The sequence below is a fragment of the Panthera pardus genome, unplaced genomic scaffold (assembly GCF_024362965.1).
Source record: "Panthera pardus isolate Hobbes unplaced genomic scaffold, ASM2436296v1 HiC_scaffold_22, whole genome shotgun sequence".
Classification (NCBI taxonomy): domain Eukaryota; kingdom Metazoa; phylum Chordata; class Mammalia; order Carnivora; family Felidae; genus Panthera; species Panthera pardus.
Genome location: NW_026526788.1, coordinates 33,740,195 through 33,759,435, shown reverse-complemented (window position 1 = coordinate 33,759,435; position 19,241 = coordinate 33,740,195). Strand labels below are relative to the sequence as shown.

At 37.5% G+C, this 19,241-nt stretch overlaps 1 protein-coding gene across 5 annotated transcripts in view; it reads left to right on the top strand.

Annotated features, from left to right (window-relative positions):
- USP54 (ubiquitin specific peptidase 54) overlaps positions 1 to 19,241 on the top strand; it is a 133,864-nt gene that overhangs the window by 4,745 nt on the left and 109,878 nt on the right. The window lies entirely within an intron of this gene.

Genomic DNA, 19,241 nt, shown 5'->3' with positions numbered 1-19,241 from the left:
TCTCTTCAGTGTTTATTCTTCTTCAAAAGACTTGAAAAAAAATTTTTAAAGATTTTATTTTTTAAGTAATCACTACACCCAGCGTGGGGCTCAAACTCACAACCCCAAGATCAAGAATAGCATGCTCTTATGACTGAGCTAGCCAGATGCTCCAAGATTTTATTTATTTGTTTATTAAAATTTTTGTAATTTTAATTTTATTTATTTTATTTTTTTAATTTACATCCAAATTAGCATATAGTGCAACAATGATTTCAGGAGTAGATTCCTTAATGCCCTTTACCCATTTAGCCCATCCCCCCTCCCACAATCCCTCCAGTAACCCTCTGTTTGTTTTCCATATTTAAGAGTCTCTTATGTTTTGTCCCTCTCCCTGTTTTTATATGATTTTTGTTTCCCTTCCCTTATGTTCATCTTTTTTGTCTCTTAAAGTTCTCATATGAGTGAAGTCATATGATATTCGTCTTTCTTTGACTAATTTCACTTAGCATAATAGCCTCCAGTTCCATCCACATAGTTGCAAATGGCAAGATTTCATTCTTTTTGATTGTATATATATATATATATATATATATATATATATATATATATATATATATATATACACACCACATCTTCTTTATCCATTCATCCATCGATGGACATTTGGGCTCTTTCCATACTTTGGCTATTGTTGATAGTGCTGCTATAAACATTGGGATGCAAATGTCCCTTCGAAACAGCACACCTGTATCCCTTGGATAAATACCTAGTAGTGTAATTGCTGGGTCATAGGGTAGTTCTATTTTTAGTTTTTTGAGGAACCTCCATACTGTTTTCTAGAGTGGCTGCACCAGCTTGCATTCCCCCACCCCCAATTTTTTTTAAATGTTTATTTTTGAGAGAGAAAGACAGAGTGGGGGGGGGGCAGAAAGAGACAGAGACACAGAATCTGAAGCAGGCTTCAGACTGTGAGCTATCAGCACATAGCTGACTTTGTCCAACTCACAAACTATGAGAGCATGACCTGAGCCGAAGTTGGACGCTTAAGCGATTGAACCACCCAGGTGCCCCTATTTATTTTTAAATTAAAAACACTTTTTTAAAAGTTTATTTATTATGAGAGAGAGTGAGTGGGAGTAAGGGAGGGGCAGAGAGGGTGAGGAGAATCCCAAGCAGGGTCCTTGCTGTCAGTACAGAGCCTGACACAAGGCTCACTTTCCTGAACTCTGAGATTATGACTTGAGCTGAAACCAAAAGTCAGATGGTTAACTGACTGAGCCACCCAGGTACCCTTGCAGCTCTTTCTCTTTTTTAAAACTTAGCTATGTGCCTATAAGATCTCATTCTGTCAATATACACTTTTTAACAGCTGATTGTATTTCCTTTTGATTTTTTGTAATTAACCTTTTTTTTTTTTTTTTATTGATGGACATTTAAGTTGTCCAAGATTTTTGCATTTACCAACCAAAATGACATCCCTTATTCTTTCTCTTGGATTGATGTTCTAGAATACCTGTAGAGTAGTGGCTATAATTATTGCTTGAAAGGTATGTATATTTTCAAAGATACTGCCAATCTGCTTTTCATAGAGTCTGTGTACTATTATGCATTCCACTAGCAGATTCTATGAAAGTGCCTATATCCTTACATACTTGCCAACACTTGGTATTATCAATCTTGTACATTTTTACTAATATGATGGGTAGAAAATTTGCAGTTTTCAGGTTACTTGTGAGTTTGAGCATATTTTAATTTCTTTATTGACTATTTCTTTCTGTGAAACTGTTTATTCTATCCTGTGACTTTTTAAATTTTGTTATTTTTTTTTTAAGTTTATTTATTTATTTTGAGAGAGTGTGAGTGGGGTGGGGGCATAGAGAGAGGGAGAGAGAGAATCCTAAGCAGGCTCCATGCTGTCCGTGCAGAGCCTGATGCAGGCCATGATCCCATGAACTGTGAGATCATGAACAGAGCCAAAATTGACTGAGGCTTAACCCACTGGAACCACACAGGCACCCCTGACTTTTTTTTAAAACTTTTTCTTTTACCTTTTGATTAACAAGAACTCTTTATATGTATGTGGAAGCATACACTTTTTTAAAAAAGTCATTTATATTTACATTTATATATAGAGAGAGCACATATTTTCTCTAATGTGTTGCGTTGTCTATGGTATCTATTGATATAATAAAATGTTTTTTAATGTTTGTTTATTTATTTACCATTTATTTATTTTTGAGAGAGAAAGACACACACACACAAATTGTGAGCAGGAGAGGGGCAGAGAGAGAGGGAGACACAGAATCTGAAGCAGGCTCCAGGCTCTGAGCTGTCAGCACAGAACCCAGTGCAGGGCTCGAACTCACAAACTGCAAGATCACAACCTGAGCTAAAGTTGGAGGCTTAACTGACTGAGCCACCCAGGTGCCCCTATTTATTTATTTTTGAGAGGGAGACAGTGTGCATGTGTGCAAAGGCGGGTAAGGGTAGAGATAGAGAGAAAATCCCAAGCAGGCTTCATGCTGTCAGCGCAGAGCCTGACACAGGACTTGATCTCATGAACTGTGAGATCATTACCCCAACAGAGATCAAGAGTTGGATACTTAACTGACTGAGCCACCCAGGCTCCCTGATATACTAAAATCTTTATGCTCACAGGGTGTTTGGGTGGCTATCTGTCTTTTTCTTTTTTAAAAAAGATTTTTTTTTTAAATTTTAAAAATATTTCTTTATTTAAATTCAAGTTAGTTAACATACTGTGTACTATTGGTTTCAGGAGTAAAACCCAGTGATTCATCACTTACCCAGTGCTCATCCCAACAAGTGCCCTCCTTAATGCCCATCAATCATTAGCTCATCCTCTCACTCACCTCCCTTCCAGCAATCCTCAATTTGTTCTGTCTTTAAAAGTCTCTTATGGTTTGCCTCCCTCCCTCTTTTTATCTTATTTTTCCTTCTCTTCCCTTATGTTCATCTTTTGTGTTTTCTTAAATTCTACATATGAATGAAATCATACGATATTTGTCTTTCTTTGACTTATTTCTCTTAGCGTAATATACTCTGGTTCCATCCACATTGTTGCAAATGGCAAGATTTCATTCTTTTTGATTGCCAAGTCAAGTAGTATTCCATTGTATGTGTGTGTGTGTGTGTGTGTGTGTGTGTGTGTGTGTGTATCTCATCTTTTTTTTAAATGTGTGTTTGTTTATAGAGAGTGCAAGCAGGGGAGAGGCAGACAGAGAGAGAGAGAGAGACAGAGAGAGAGAGGGAGAGAGAGAAAGAATTCCAACCAGGCTCTGTGCTGCCAGTGTAGAGGCTGACGCGGGACTTGAATTGTGAGATGGTGACCTGAGCCAAAATCGAGAATCAGATGCTCAGATGACCGAGCCACCCAGGCGCCCCTGACTGAGCCACTCAGGCGCCCCATACTACATATCTTCTGTATCCACTTATTAGTCAATGGACCTTTGTGCTATTTCCATAATTTGGCTATTGTTGATAGTGCTGCTGTAAACATTGGGGTACATGTGCCCCTTTGAATCAGCATTTTTGTATTCTTTGGATAAATACCTAGTAGTGCTATTGGTGGGTTGTAGGGTAATTCTATTTTTCATTTTTTGAGCAACCTCCATACTATTTTCCAGAGTGGCTGCACCAGTTTGCATTCCCACCAACAGTGCAAAAGGGTTCCTGTTTCTCTACATCCTCACCAACATCTGTTGTTCGCTGAGTTGTTAATTTTAGCCATTCTGACAGTGTGAGGTGGTATTTCATCATAGTTTTGATTTGTGTTTTTCTGATGATGAGTGATAGGGAGCATCTTTTCATGTGTCTGTCAGCCATGTGGATGTCTTCTTTGGAAAAGTGTCTATTTATGTCTTCTGCCCATTTCTTCACTGGATTATTTGTTTTTTGGATGTTGAATTTGAGAAGTTCTTTATAGATTTTGGATACTAACCTTTATCCAATATGTCATTTGCAAATATCTTCTCCTACTCCATTGGTTGCCTTTAGTTTTGTTGATTATTTCCTTTTTGTGCAGAAGCTTTTTATCTTCATGAGGTCCCAATTGTTTATTTTTGTTTTTATTTCCCTTGCCTCTGGAGACATAACTAGGAAGAAGTTGCTGTAGCCAAGGTCAAAAGGTTGCTGCCTGTTTTCTCCTGTAGGATTTTGATGGTTCCTGTCTTACATTTAGGTCTTTCATCCATTTTGAATTTATTTTTGTGTATGGTGTAAGAAAGTGGTCTAGGGTCATTCTTCTGCATGTTGCGGTCCAGTTTTCCCAGCACCATTTGCTGAAGAGATTGTCTTTTTTCCCTTAGATACTCTTTCTTGCTTTTTCAAAGATTAGTTGGCCATACATTTGTGGGTCCGTTTCTGGCTTCTCTATTCTGTTCCATTGATCTATGTTTCTGTTTTAGTGCCTAGTGCCATACTGTCTTGGTGATTACAGCTTTGTAATACAGCTTGAAGTCCTGATTTGTGATGCCTCCAGCTTTGATTTTCTTTTTGAACATGACTTTGGCTATCTGGGGTCTTTTTCTGGTTCCATACAAATTTTAGGATTGTTTGTTCTAGCTCTGTGAAGGATGCTGGTATTTTGATAGGGATTGCATTGAATGTAGAGATTGCTTTTGGGTAGTATCAAAATTTTAACAGTATTTGTTCTTCCAATCCAAGAGCATGGAATGTTTTTCCATATCTTTCTGTCTTCTTCAATTTCTTTCATAAGCTTTCTATAATTTTCAGTGTACAGATCTTTTGCCTCTTTAGTTAGGTTTATTCCTAGGTATCTTATGGTTTTTGGTGCAATTGTAAATGGGATAAATTCCTTGATTTCTCTTTCTGCTGCTTCAATATTGCTGTTTAAATTTTTTTTTTTTCAACGTTTTTTATTTATTTTTGGGACAGAGAGAGACAGAGCATGAACGGGGGAGGGGCAGAGAGAGAGGGAGACACAGAATCGGAAACAGGCTCCAGGCTCCGAGCCATCAGCCCAGAGCCTGACGCGGGGCTCGAACTCACGGACCGCGAGATCGTGACCTGGCTGAAGTCGGACGCTTAACCGACTGCGCCACCCAGGCGCCCCTCAATATTGGTGTTTAAAAATGCAACTGATTTCTGTACATTGATTTTATATTTTGTGACTGCTGAATTCTCGTATCAGTTCTAGCTGATAGTTCAGTTTTTTGGTGGAGTCTTTCAGGTTATTGACGTAGAGTATTATGTCATCTGCAAAGAGTTTAAGTTTTATATTTTGTGACTGCTGAATTCTCGTATCAGTTCTAGCTGATAGTTCAGTTTTTTGGTGGAGTCTTTCAGGTTATTGACGTAGAGTATTATGTCATCTGCAAAGAGTTTAAGTTTGTCTTCTCCTTTGGCAATTTGGATGCCTTTTATTTTGTTTTGTTGTCTGATTGCTGAGGCTGGGACTTCCAGTACTATGTTGAACAGCAATGGTGAGAGTGGACATCCCTGTCATGTTCCTGACCTTAGAGGGAAAGCTCTCAGTTTTTCCCCATTGAGGGTGAGTCTTTCACTGTGAGATCATGACCTGAGGCGAAGTTGGATGCTTAGCCAACTGAGCCACCCAGGCACCCCTATAATTGTTAGATCTTCTTGATGGGTAGATCCCTTAATTATGATATAATGCCCTTCTTCATCTCATTTACAGTCTTTGTTTTAAAATCTAGTTTGTCTGATACAAGTATGGCTACTTTGGCTTTCTTTTGACCTCTGTTAGCATAGTGTGATAGATGGTTCTCCATCCTTTCACTTTTAATCTATAGGTGTCTTTAGGTCTAAAATTAGTCTCTGGTAGGCAGCGTATAGATGGATCTTGTTTTTCCATCCATTCTGACATACCCTATGTGTGTGTGTGGTTTTTTTTTTTTGTTTGTTTTTTTTTGTTTTTTTTTTTGAGAGAGAAAGGGCACAAGTGAGCAAGGGGCAGAGAGAAAGGAGAATCCCAGGAGGTGTAGAGAGAGAGAAAGAGAAAGGGGGGCTCACCCAAAGTGGGGCTCCTGTTCACCTGAAACAGGGTTTTTGTTCACCTGAAGCAGGGCTTCAGCTCACCAGAAGCAAGTCTCGAGCTCAGCCAAAGTGGGGCTTGTGCTCACCCGAAGTGGAGCTCGAGCTCACCTGATGTGGGACTTGAACTCATGAACTGTGAGATCATGACCTGAGCCATAGTCAGATGCTTAATGACTGAGCCACCCAGGTGCCTTACCCTATGTCTTTTGTTTGGAGCATTTTGTCCGTTTACTTTCAGAGTGATTATTGAGTGTTTTTAAATAAACATTTAAAAAATATTAAAAAAATTTTTTTTGGAATGTTTATTTATTTTTAAGAGAGAGAGAGAGAGAGAGAGAGAGAGAGAGACAGAGCATGAGTGGGGGAGGGGTAGAGAGAGAGAGGGAGACACAGAATCTGAAGCAGGCTCCAGGCTCTGAGCTGTCAGCACAGAGCCCGATGCAGGGCTCCAACTCATGAGCTGTGAAATCATGACCTGAGCCGAAGTCAGACGTTCAACTGACTGAGCCACCCAGGTGCCACTAAAAAATATTTAAAAAATTAAATAAGGGTAAAAATTCGTCTCTTCAGTTGTACGAGCCATATAGTCACATGTGGCTATTATATTGGACAGTGCAGATATGGAACATTTCCATCGGTGTATAAAATGCCAATGGATAGCACTGAAAAGAATACCAAGATAGGGTGTCTGCCTTAAAGGTTATGTCAAAATGGCTAAGTATAGCAGGTAGGGAATCCATGAACTGCTGGTCACGCATGAAACTCCCCACCCCATTCCAGACCCTTTCCATTGTTGATAGCTGCTGATAAATTCACTGTCCTATTGAGGTTTGGATGTGCCTATAAGTGAAAGGCATCATTGAAAAGGCAAGGGAAGGCAGAGGCTGACAAGGATAACATTCTGGGAGCTGTGAGTATTAAGGGATTTTCCAGACATAGAAGAGATTGCTGAGCATTGGGATGAGTAGGAATGGTATGGGTATGGAGCTGGGAAAATAACGTGAAGTGCTAAAAGGAACATTTAGCTTGTAGAAAAACAATATTGTTCCCAGAAGAAATAATATTGAAGATAAATTCTAATGTTCAGGTTAATGTTGAGCCAATCACCAGCTTGATCACATCTTCACTAAAATTATAGGTTTGTCTATTGATATTAAAAATATGGACACATTTTTTATGTTTAATGAGAATTAGTGGGAAAGTAGAATTCACCTTGAGGTTTACTTTTTTTAAAATGTTTTTTTTTTTTGAGAGAGACAGAGTGAGCAGGGGAGGGGCGGGGCAAGGGGGAGAGAATCCCAAGCAAGCCCCACACTGTCCTCACAGAGCACCATGTAGAGCTCAATCTCACGAACTGTGAGATCGTGACCTGAGTGGAAATCAAGAGTCAGATGTTTAACTGACTGAGGCACCTAGCACCTCTGAGGTTCACTTTTTAGTCCTTTTTCTTCTACGGAGTACATCTGTAGAAAAGGCTATCCAAATTCTTTATTTTTGTTTTGGGGACAGTGCCATATACTAAATTTGTGAACTTTTTCTCTCTCTCTCTCTCATGTATATCAGACACAAACATCAATATTTATATGATTGTAGGATATACAACAATGTTTTTAATCTTCTGTTACTGTTTTAGAGTTTTTCTTATTTCTTTCTGTTTGGCTATAAAAATGTGCTCTATAGGCAAGTGGCTTTTGAGAAAAAAGGTATTATATTCATTACTTAGCTTTTTGCAAATAGGAAATATAACCCTGTTGTTGGTGTGCAATGAATGAACTTTTCTGAAATCCATATTTCAGTATTTAAGCACTTTCTCTTAGCAAAGTACCTTCCTGTACCATGTTGAAAGCAAGAAGCATTTTCTACAAAGCATATTTTTCAAATAGCATTTGGGTTTTGAAATGAAAACAGAACCTGAGGATAAGACTATATTGGACTCTTGTGGAATATTTTTGTTGGTCGTATTTTGACCTGGTATGTAGGTTCATTTTTTCTTGTGACATGAAAGGTAGGTTTTTAATATAAAGCCAGCAGGAATTCAATGACTTATTTGAAATTCCCAGAAGAAAAAGTTTTTTCTCGTGAGAAGAAATTTCTAAATAGATATCTTTTAGACAGTACAGTAGTTTCATAGTCAGGCTTGTAGAAAAATCCATTATCTATAGAAACAGAACTTTCTCTTTGTTTGTGTGCCATTGTCTCATTTCTGACCTGGGCTCAGCTGTTGTTTCTGTGCAGATCCACTTCCTTTGGTGGTGCATCCTGTCCTGAATGTTGACCCTAGTCAAAGCTGTATGGTGCCAGAAGAAAATAAGTTTCTTGATCTTTTTTTGCTGTTTCTTTCAGCTTTTATTTATCTTTACTCGTGGTCAGTGAAGACAAGAAAAGAGTTTGTAGACAATTGGAAATTCCCATGTGTTCTTTCAGTGTTGGGAAACCCCAGAGAGAGGCAGAATCTATCTTTCTTTCTTTCTTTCCTTCTTTCATTATTTTGAGAGAGAGAGAGAGAGAGAGAGAGAGAGAGAGAGAGAGAGAAAGAGAACAAGCTGAGGAGGGACAGAACAGAGGGAGAGAGAGAATTCCAAGCAGGTCCCATGTTCAGTGTGGAACCTACATGGGGTTCGATCTCACTACCATGAGATTGTGACCTGAGCCAAAATTAAGAGTGGGATACTTAACCAACTGAGCCACCCAGGTGCCCCAAAGCAGTGTCTGTCTGTCTGTCTGTCTGTCTGTCTGTCTGTTTGTTTATTTATTTAAACATTTTTCAACGTTTATTAATTTTTTGATAGAAACAGAGCATGAGTGGGGGAGGGGCAGAGAGAGAGACACACAGAATTCGAAGCAGGCTCCAGGCTCCTAACTGACAGCACAGAGCCTGACGCGGGGCTTGAACCCACGGACTGTGAGATCATGACCGGAGCCGAAGTTGGATGCTCAACCGACTAAGCCACTCAGGCACCCCAAAGAAGTGTTATTTTAGTTGGGGCCTACCAGGTCTAAGGAAACCTCTAGTTATTTCACAGAATTGAAATAAGAAACTTTGTAATTACAAAAGTAAGTTCTAGACACCTCTGACTTTTAGAGTATTTACTGATATTGAAAATACACATTTATATTATTCATGTTTTAACCAATGTTTAAACCACAAATTGCCACATCACAAGTTATTTTGAGTAGGAAATCTCAATGAAATTCTGGCCATTATTTTAACTGGGCAATCTATAGAAGTCTGATTTACAGTTGCCTTTCCTATGCCTATTCTACAAATTCATGAAAAGACATAACTTGTTTTTAAAATTCAATTTGAAGTTCTTACTTCATGGTGACTCTCATCTTTTTTATTTCTTCTTTCAATAGTTACCTAAATGCCTGTTTTTAAAATAACAGTTTTAGGGGCACCTGGGTGGCTCAGTTGGTTGTGTCTGACTCTTGATTTCGGCTCAGGTCATGATCTCATCATTTGTGAGTTCGAGCCCCGAATTGAGCTCTGTGCTGACAGTGTAGAGCCTGCTTGGGATTTGCTCTCCCTCCCTCTCTCTTTGCCCCTCCCCTGCTTGCGCTTGCTCTCTCTCTCTCAAAATAAATAAATTAACTTTAAAAAATAAAATAAAATAACAGTTTTATTGAGATATAATTCACAAAGTATATAATTCACCCATTTAACGTGTAATTTAAAAGTTTTTAGTATATTTATAGTTGTACAACTGTCAGTGTAATCAGTTTTATTACATTTTTATCATCCCCAAAAGAAACTATATCCATTAGCAATCACTCCTCATTTCTACCTACAACCCCAGCCCTTGGCAACTCTTACTAATTTACTTCTGTCCCTATAGATTTACCCATTCTGAACATTACATACAAATGGAATCATAAGTTATCATTATGTGATCTTCTGTGACTAGCTTTTTTCACTCAGCATATTTTCAAGGTTTATCCATGTTGTGGCATGTATCAGTATTTCATTCCTTTTTGTGGCTGAAAAATATTCCTTATTCTACTGTATGAGTATAACACATTTTATTTATCTGTTCACCAGCTGATAGACATTTGGGGTTGTTTCCACTTTTTGGCTATTATAGTTGAGGCGAATGTGGTACTTTGCCCACAAAATAAGGATACTAAGGGTTGTGCAAGTGGAAAATTTAAGGACGCATTCAAATTTTTGCAAGTGTATGGTCACTTGATTGACCCTGAGAATGAGTGCCTCCTTGCATTTTCTACCTGAGAGCCTCAAGTGTCCTACCACAGTCCTAGATATGGATTGGTTCTGATAATACTTTCCTTGAGCTTCACTGTTCTGATAATACTTTCCTTGAACTTCACTGAATACCAACCACTTTTGAAAACTCAGTGAAAAAGTATACTTTGCTCTTTGTCACTTTGCTGTTCAACAGTGTTCAGTGGTCTTCCATTAATTATCAAATACTGACCTGTGATTCTTACTTTATTTCCAGTTAGATTCCCTCTATCTTATCCTTTCAGCCAATCTAAGCTACTTTCTATTCCCTAAACAAGTCAAAATCTTTCTTGTCATCCTGACTTTGCCCATGTCACTTTTCACCCGGAACTAATACACTGAACAAAATTTATTTGTGGTAGCATTGATCAAGGTAGACCAACTATTTGAACCTGTGACACTTACCTTGTTCAGACTCTAGTTCCTAAGTATTAGAAGCAGTCTCCTTCCTCTCTAGGTCACAGGTACTTTCCAGGAAATTAGGAATTTTCTAGGTTTTTTTGCTCAGAGTGCTGAAAGACATAAGTCAGGATAAATTCCATAGTTTTTGGTTCAAGTTGTTCTTTTTCCTACAGTTTGCTCAAAGTGCTTTGCTCAGCTATTGCTGAGCAGTGCCCAAGGACATTACTAATATTATGCGACTGATTTGGCTGAGATAAAGCCATGCAAATTGGAAGCCATTAAAAAATAAAATCAAGTCATAGTAATCCATGTACATTTTAGAGTGAAATACTACTTTAAGGCTTATAAGGAAAAATATCTTTCTTCTGCCCTAGTGTTCCTTACCTAACCCTGATTCTTTTTTTTTGTTGTCATTTTGTTTGTTTGCTTATTTATTTATTTATTTTGAGAGGGAATGGAGGTGGGGGAGGGGCAGAGAGAGAGAGATGGGGGGAGAGAATCTCAAGCAGGCTCCACACTGTTAGCATAGAGCCCAACATGGGGCTCAAACTCAAGAACTGTGAGATCATGACCTGAGCCAAAATCAAGGGTCAGACACTTAACCAACCCAGCCACCCCAGCCTACCCCCTGATTCTTGTTCCTTACCTACCCCTGATTCTTGTTTTTTAGTGCTTTAAATGTTGGCCTTTTTTTTTTTTTTTCATTTTTTACCTTCATATATATTTCTGAATGATATGCTTAAATTGCTAAACTGCTATTTTCTATTACACCTTCTCCTGCTCTGCATGTATACACATACACTTTTTCTCACAATGCAGGTATAATATAGTTTTTGGTTAAATCAGTTGTGGTAAGCAAACTAATACCCCCACACCCACCACAAATGTCTCATCCTAATCATCAGGACCTGTAAGTATGTTCCCTTACATGGCAAAAGAGAGTTAAGGTTGCATTTGGAATTAAGGTTGCTAATCAGCTGGTTTTAAAGTAGGGAGGTTACCCTGGATTATCGAGTTGGGGTCAGTGTAATTAATAGGATTGTTAAAAGTGGATGAGAAAGACAGAATAGGTGCTATATGAGAAGGACTCAGTCTCTCTTGCTGGTTTGCAGATGGAGGAAAGAAAACCTTGAGCAGAGGCATGCAGGCATCCTTTAGAAGCTAGAAAAGACAAGGAAAAAGATTCTCCCCTAGAACCTCTAGAAGGGAGCCCAGCCTTAGCACCACTGTGATTTTAGTCCAGTGAAAGTATATGAGACTTAATCTACAGAAGTCTAAGATAAAATGTTTGTGTTGTTTTTACCACAGAATAGAAAACTAATACGTCAATATTCATTGTTTACATTATGGCTTTATAAATATTGTTCACAGCTAAGCCATATAATAATACAGTTCCTTTGTTACATAAAGTAAGAATATTTTAAGCAATAGTAATTGCTCTTTTTTTTTTAAGTTTATTTATTTTGAGAGTGAGCGAGCATGCATGAGTGGGGGAGGAGGAGAGAGAATCCCAAGCAGGTTGTACTGACCTGAGGCTTGATCTCACAACCATGAGTTCATGACCTGAGCCAAAATCAAGAGTTGGACACTCAGCTGAGCCATCAAGGTGCCCCAGTAATTGCTTTTTTGTTTATTTTTTTTTGGGGGGGGGAGTAATTTACCTAAAGTTATTTGTTACTATTTTCCTGAGTGAAGATATAAAGCTAAGTGTCAAAACTAGGTTTTTATTGTTTGTTGTTTTTTGAGAGAGAGAGAGAGAGAGAGAGAGAGCGCGAGCTCACCTAAGTGAGCTCGTGCAAGCAGGGGAAGGGCAGAGGAAGAGGGAGAAAGAATCGTAAACAGCCTCCATGTGCAGCTCTGAGCTGATTTCACCACCCTGAGATCATGACCTGAGCCCAAATCACATGTCATATGCTTAACCAACTGAGCCACCCAGGCACCCCAAGACTAGGTTTGAATGTCAGCTCACTTTCTGTATGATCCTAGGTAAGTTACTTATACTCACATTTTATTTTATTTTATTTTATTTTATTTTATTTTATTTTATTTTATTTTATTTTATTTTATTTTTTATTTTTTTTATTTTACTTTATTTTATTTATAATCTTTACACCCAACTAGGGCTCGAATTCGTAACCCCGAGATCAAGAGCCACATGCTCTACTGACTGAACCAACCAAGTGCCCCACCCACATATTGTTTAATTGATTTTTTATTGAGATAATTGTAGATTCACTTGCAGTTGCAAGAAATAATACAGAGAGATCTCTGTATATTTTTCTCAGTTTCCCCAAATAGGAACATAAATTTAGCAGAAGTACAGTATAAAGTTGCAACCAGGGTATTGGTATTGATAAGCACCACTGATCTAATTCAGATTTCTGTAGTTTTACAGTTTTACTCATTGTGTGTGTGTGTGTGTGTGTGTTTGTGTGTGTATTCTGTGTAATTTTTTTAGATGTGCAGTTTCATGTATCCATTACTGTAGTCAACATACTCAACAGTTTCAAAACCACAAGGATCTCTAGTGTTGCTCTATAGGCAACCCCACCCCATCCCTGGCAACCACTAATCTGTTCTTCCTTTCTAAAATTCTCTTACTTCAAAAATGTTATGTAAATGGAATCATACGATATGTAACCTTTTGGGATTTTCTTTTTCTTTTTTTCCTTTTTTTCACTAAGCATGATTTCCTGGAGATTCACTCAAGTTGTTGCATGTATCAGTAGTTTGTTCCTTTTTATTGCTGAGTACTATTCCATGATATGGATATTTATACCATCATTTGTTTAAACTTTCACCTGTTGAAGGACATCTGGGCTGATTCTAGTTTTGGGCTATTACAAATAAAACTGCTATGAAAACAACATCATCAACAACAAAAACAAATAAAGCTGCTATGAACGTTTGTGTACAAATTTTATATGAATATACATTTTCATTTCTCAGGAATGTTCAGGAATATAATTGCTGGATTGTATGGTAGTTGCATATGTAGTTTTTAAAGAACCCGTCAAACTGTTTTCCAGACTAGCACTAAAGTAAATTTTACATTCCCATCAGCGATGTATCAGTAATCCATTTTCTATGCACCCTCACCAGCATTTGGTGTTGTCACTACTTTTTATATTAGCCATTCTGAGAAATGTGCCATAATACTGCATTGTGGTTTTGATTTGCATTTCCCTAATGGCTTATAATATTGAACATCTTCTCATGTGCTTATTTGCTATTTGTATATCCTTTTTGTCGAAATGTCTCTTCGTATCTTGTGCCCATTTTCTAACTGGCTTGTTTGATATTTTACTGTTGAGTTCTGAAAGACCTTTGTATAGCTTAGATACTAGTCGTTTGTTGAATACGTGGTTTGCAAATGTTTTCTTCTAGTTTGTAGCTTGTTTTTTCATCCTTTCACCTAGGCTTTTATAGAACAAAAGTTTTTAATTTTGGTGAGATCTAATTTATCAGTTTTTTTCCTTGTGACTCGTGCTTTTGGTGTCAAGCCTAAGAACTTGGCCTAACTCTAGATAACAAAGATTTTTTTGTACTTTTTTCTTAAAAGTTTTACAGTTTTGTATTTTATATTTAAGTCCATGATCATTTGGCTTAATTTTTATACAAGGTAAAAAAAAGAAAAAAAAAGAAAAGAAAAGGGGCGCCTGGCTGGCACAGTTGGTAGACTCTTGATGTGACTCTTGATCTCAGAGTCATGGGTTCAAGCCCCACACTGGGCATGGAGCCTACTTTAAAAAACAGTAAAAAAATTTTTTTTTAATATAATGTGTGAAGTTTAGGTTGAGCCCATTTCTTTGCCTGTGGATACCCAGTTGCTCTAGCACTGTTGAAAAGGGTTTCCTTTCTCCATTACATTGCTTTGTGCAGTTTTGTCAAAAATCAGTTAAGAATATTTATGTAGATCTGATTTGGGTTTTCTATATGTTCCATTAATGTATGTGTTTATCCTTATGCCAATATCATACTGCTTTTATTATTGTAGCTATGTAGTAAGCCTTAATATTTGGGTAGAGTAATTCCTTCTACTTACTCTTTGTCAAGATTATTTTAGCAGTTCTAGAGTCTGCACCTTTTCATGTAAAGTTTAGAATAAGCTTGTCTATGTCTACAAAAAGCTTTGCTGGGAGTTTGATAGGAACTGCATTAAACTTATACTGTCCCAAAAATAAATAAAAAACGTTGAAAAAAAAAAAATTTAAGGGGCGCCTGGGTGGCGCAGTCGGTTAAGCGTCCGACTTCAGCCAGGTCACGATCTCGCGGTCTGTGAGTTCGGGCCCTGCGTCAGGCTCTGGGCTGATGGCTCGGAGCCTGGAGCCTGTTTCCGATTCTGTGTCTCCCTCTCTCTCTGCCCCTCCCCCGTTCATGCTCTGTCTCTCTCTGTCCCAAAAATAAATAAAAAACGTTGGAAAAAAAAAAAAAACCTTACAGATTAATTGGGGGAGAATTGACATTTTTATGATATTGAGTTTTCCAATCCATAAACAATCCTCTCTGTTTTAGGTCTTCTTTGATAGTTTTCATCAGCATTTTATAATTTTCGGCATATAGACTCTGTACATGTTTTGATAAATGTACACTTAGGTATTTAGTTTTCTTTGGCATGATTATAAATGGTAGTGAGGTTTTTTTTGTTTTTGTTTTTGTTTTTTTTACATTTATTTATTTCTGAGAGACAGAGACAGAGCACAAGTGGGGGAGGGGCAGAGACAGAAGGAGACACAGAATCCTAAGCAGGCTCCAGGCTCTGAGCTGTCAGCACAGAGCTGGATGCCGGGCTTGAATTAACAAACCATGAGATCATGACCTGAGCTGAAGTTGGATGCTTAACCGACTTAGCCACCCAGGCACCCTGGTAGTGTGTTTTTAATTTTGGTTTCTGGGTGTTTATTGTTAATATATAGAAATGTGATTGAGTTTTGTGTGTTGATCTTATATCCTGCAACCTTGTTATTACTTTTAGGAATTTTTTTGTAGATTCCTTGGGATTTTTCACATAGACAGTCATGTCATTTGCAAATAGAGATAGTTTTATTTCTCCCTTTCCAATCTGTATGTATTTTATTTCTCTTGCCTTATTGTAGTGCCTAGAATTTCCAATATGGTGTTAAATAAGTGTAATGAGAGCAAACACCCTTACTTATTAGTTCCCAATCTTAGGGGTAAAGTATTTAGTATTTCACTTTTAAGTGTGATGTTAGCTATAAGGTGGGTTTGTTTTTTTTTTTAATTTTGTTTTATTTTAGAGAGAGAGAGAGCACAGGCAGGGGAGAGGGGCAGAAGGAGAGAGAGGGATAATCCCAAACAGGCTTCATGCTCAGTGCAGAACCCAACAATGGGGCTTGATCCAAGGACACTACGATCATGACCTGAGCTGAAATCAAGAGTTGGACACTCAACTGACTGAGCCACCCAGGTGCCCCACTTAGCTGTAAGGTTTTTGTGTAGATGTTGTATCAGGTTGTAGCTACATATTTTAAAAATTTCAATTGAAATGGTATTTCTTTTGCATTGCTTTTCCACATTCCCAAAGCTGGCATTTACCCTCCATGTTTCAATTGCATTCAGCTTATACTACTGTAATTGATCTTTAGTCATTTGTATTGTGGTTGATTTGTTTTCATTTATCCTTCCCTGTCCTCAGACACATACACCCTCTAGGCTATGAGGGCATAGGCTGTTTTATTCATTTTTATATCCCGAGCTTAGTACAGTGTGCGTGGCACCACTGAATTGTTTTTATTGAAGAAAGGAATAATGAGTGAATAATGAATAAATGAATGAATAATTGAACGAGAGAAGAATAAATTACCTCTCATTGGGCTTAAGATCTTTTTATTTATTTATTTATTTATTTTTATTTTATTTATTTATTTATTTTTTTGGGGGGGCTTAAGATCTTTTTAGTTGGTAGGAGTATGAGCTTTGGAGCCAGAAAGATTTCAAATCTCAGCCCTTCTATTTAATACTACTCTAGGAATTTGAGGCAAATTGCTAAATTTTTCTAAATTTCAGTTTCCTTATCTGTGAAATTAGGATAACAATAACCTACCTGAACAAATTGAGATAATAGATGTCCATTCTTAGCACAGTACCTATCATGTTGTAGGCACTCAGATTTTCATTTCTTTCTTCCTTGAACTGTTTTACGTATTTAATGATACTGATTATAAAAATACTTTGTGAACTGTAAAAAGTTATTACAGATATTGTTCATGTTTGCGTTAAAGACAGTCAAACTAATTTTGATTATGTTGGTTTAAGGGGAAAAAATAGGGACATGAGAAAATAGAGAAAGTTTGAATAACTTTGGTTGAGCAATACCATGTGCCAACCACTATGCTCAACACTTTACATGCTATAACCCATTTAATCCTGATAACAACCCCATAAGGCACATTTCTTCCTATGAAGAATTACATCTTAGTTTTTTAACTATAGTTTTCTTCTCTCCATCCATTGTAAATAAGCCCCAGGAATGGAGCTAATACAATTTAATGCAGATTTCAAACTACATCTAGAATATGACAAATAATAACTATTTTATTTCTAAGCTACCATCCTTAGTGTTTGGAGACTGTTCTTTAGGCCATGTGTTCTTTTTTTCAGCAAACTTAGTGATATTTACTTTCTACTTCCATCTCTAGGAATATATTAGTGCCCCAAATATATTAGGTTTTTCAGTTATATAAAACCAGAGTAATTAATTTGTCTATTGCCTATGGCACATTAGTTTTTTCAACAAATATCACTAAAAAAGCTTGAATCAATTTTTCAAAGAGGAGAAAAGCAGCAGACTGTTTGAATTTGTATTTAGATTTTTTCTCACTCAGTACTTTATATTGTTCAGGATAAGATCTTTTTTTTTTTCAATGTTTATTTATTTTGAGAAAGAGCAAGCACAAGTGGGGGAGGGGCAGAGTGATCAGGAGAGAGAATCCCAAGCAGAATCCCAATCCCTATAAAGGCTTGCTTGATCCTCCGACCCTGGAATCATGACCTGAGCTGCAATCAAGAGTTGAATGCTTAATCCACTTGAACCACCCAGGCGCCCCTACCACCTTAACCATTTTTAATTATACAATTTGTTATTTTTAAATACATTCATTTTTGTGCAACCAATTTCTAGAACTCTTCATCTTGCAAAATTAAAACTCTGTACCTATTAAACAACTCCCCATCCCCCCACTTCTCCCTCCCTTCAGTCCTTGGCAATCACCATTCTACTTTCTGTCTCTGAATTTTACTATTCTAGCTACCTCCTAGAAATGGAATCATGAAGTATTTGTCCTTTTGTGCATGCCTTATTTCACTTAGCATAATGTCCTCAAGGTTCATCTATGTGTCAGAGTTTCCTTCCTTTTTAAAGGTAAATAAATTACATTGTATGTGCATATACTACATTTTGCTTATCCATTCTCTTGGGTTGTTTCCATCTTTTGGCTATTATGAATAATGCTGCTATGAACATGGGTGTATAATGATCTCTTTGAGACTCCGTTTTCAGTTCTTTTGGATATATATCCAGAAATGGAATTGCTGGATCATATAATTCTGTTTTTAATTTTTTTGAGGAATTGCCATACCATTTTCTATAGTGATTGCACCATTTTATATTCCCACCAGCAGGGCACAAGAGTTCCAATTTCTCCACACCATCATTGTTTTTCTTTCTGTATTTTGATAGTTGCCATCCTAATGGGTGAGAGATAGAATCTCATTGTGGTTTTGATTTGCATTTCCTTAATGACCCCTGACATTGAGCATCTTTTCAAGGGCTTATTGACCTTTTGTATATCTTCTTGGAGAAATTCTGTTCCTGTCCTTTGTTCACTTTTAAATCCGTTTTTGTAAAGTTGTAGGAGTTCTTTGTTAATTCTGGATATTAATGCCTTATCAGATGAATTATTTGCAAATACTTTCTCCCATTTGTGGTTTGCCTTTTCACTTTGTTCATTGTGTCATTTGATGAATAGAAGTCCTCTTTTTGTTTTAAAATTTTATTTAATATATTTATTTTTATTTCTTTATTATTTTAAAATATTCATTCATTCATTCATTCATTCATTCATTCATTCATTTATAGCAGTGGGGAGGTTCAGAGAGAGAGAGGGAGAAAGAATCCCAAGCAGGCTCCAGAGCCTGACGTGGGGCTTGAACCCATGACCTGTGAGATCATGACCTGAGCTGAAATCAAGAGTCTGACACTTAACTGACTGAGTCACCCAGCTGCCCCTATTTAAGATATTTTAGGGGCGCCTGGGTGGCGCAGTCGGTTAAGCGTCCGACTTCAGCCAGGTCACGATCTCGCGGTCTGTGAGTTCGAGCCCCGCGTCAGGCTCTGGGCTGATGGCTCGGAGCCTGGAGCCTGTTTCCGATTCTGTGTCTCCCTCTCTCTCTGCCCCTCCCCCGTTCATGCTCTGTCTCTGTCCCAAAAATAAATAAAAAAAAAAAAAAAAAAAAAAGATATTTTAGAAGAATAATACAATAAGTATCGTTGTATCCACCATCCAGCAAATTAAACATTGCTAAATTATTTTAAGCCCGTTGGCTTTCCCCTTCTTGATTG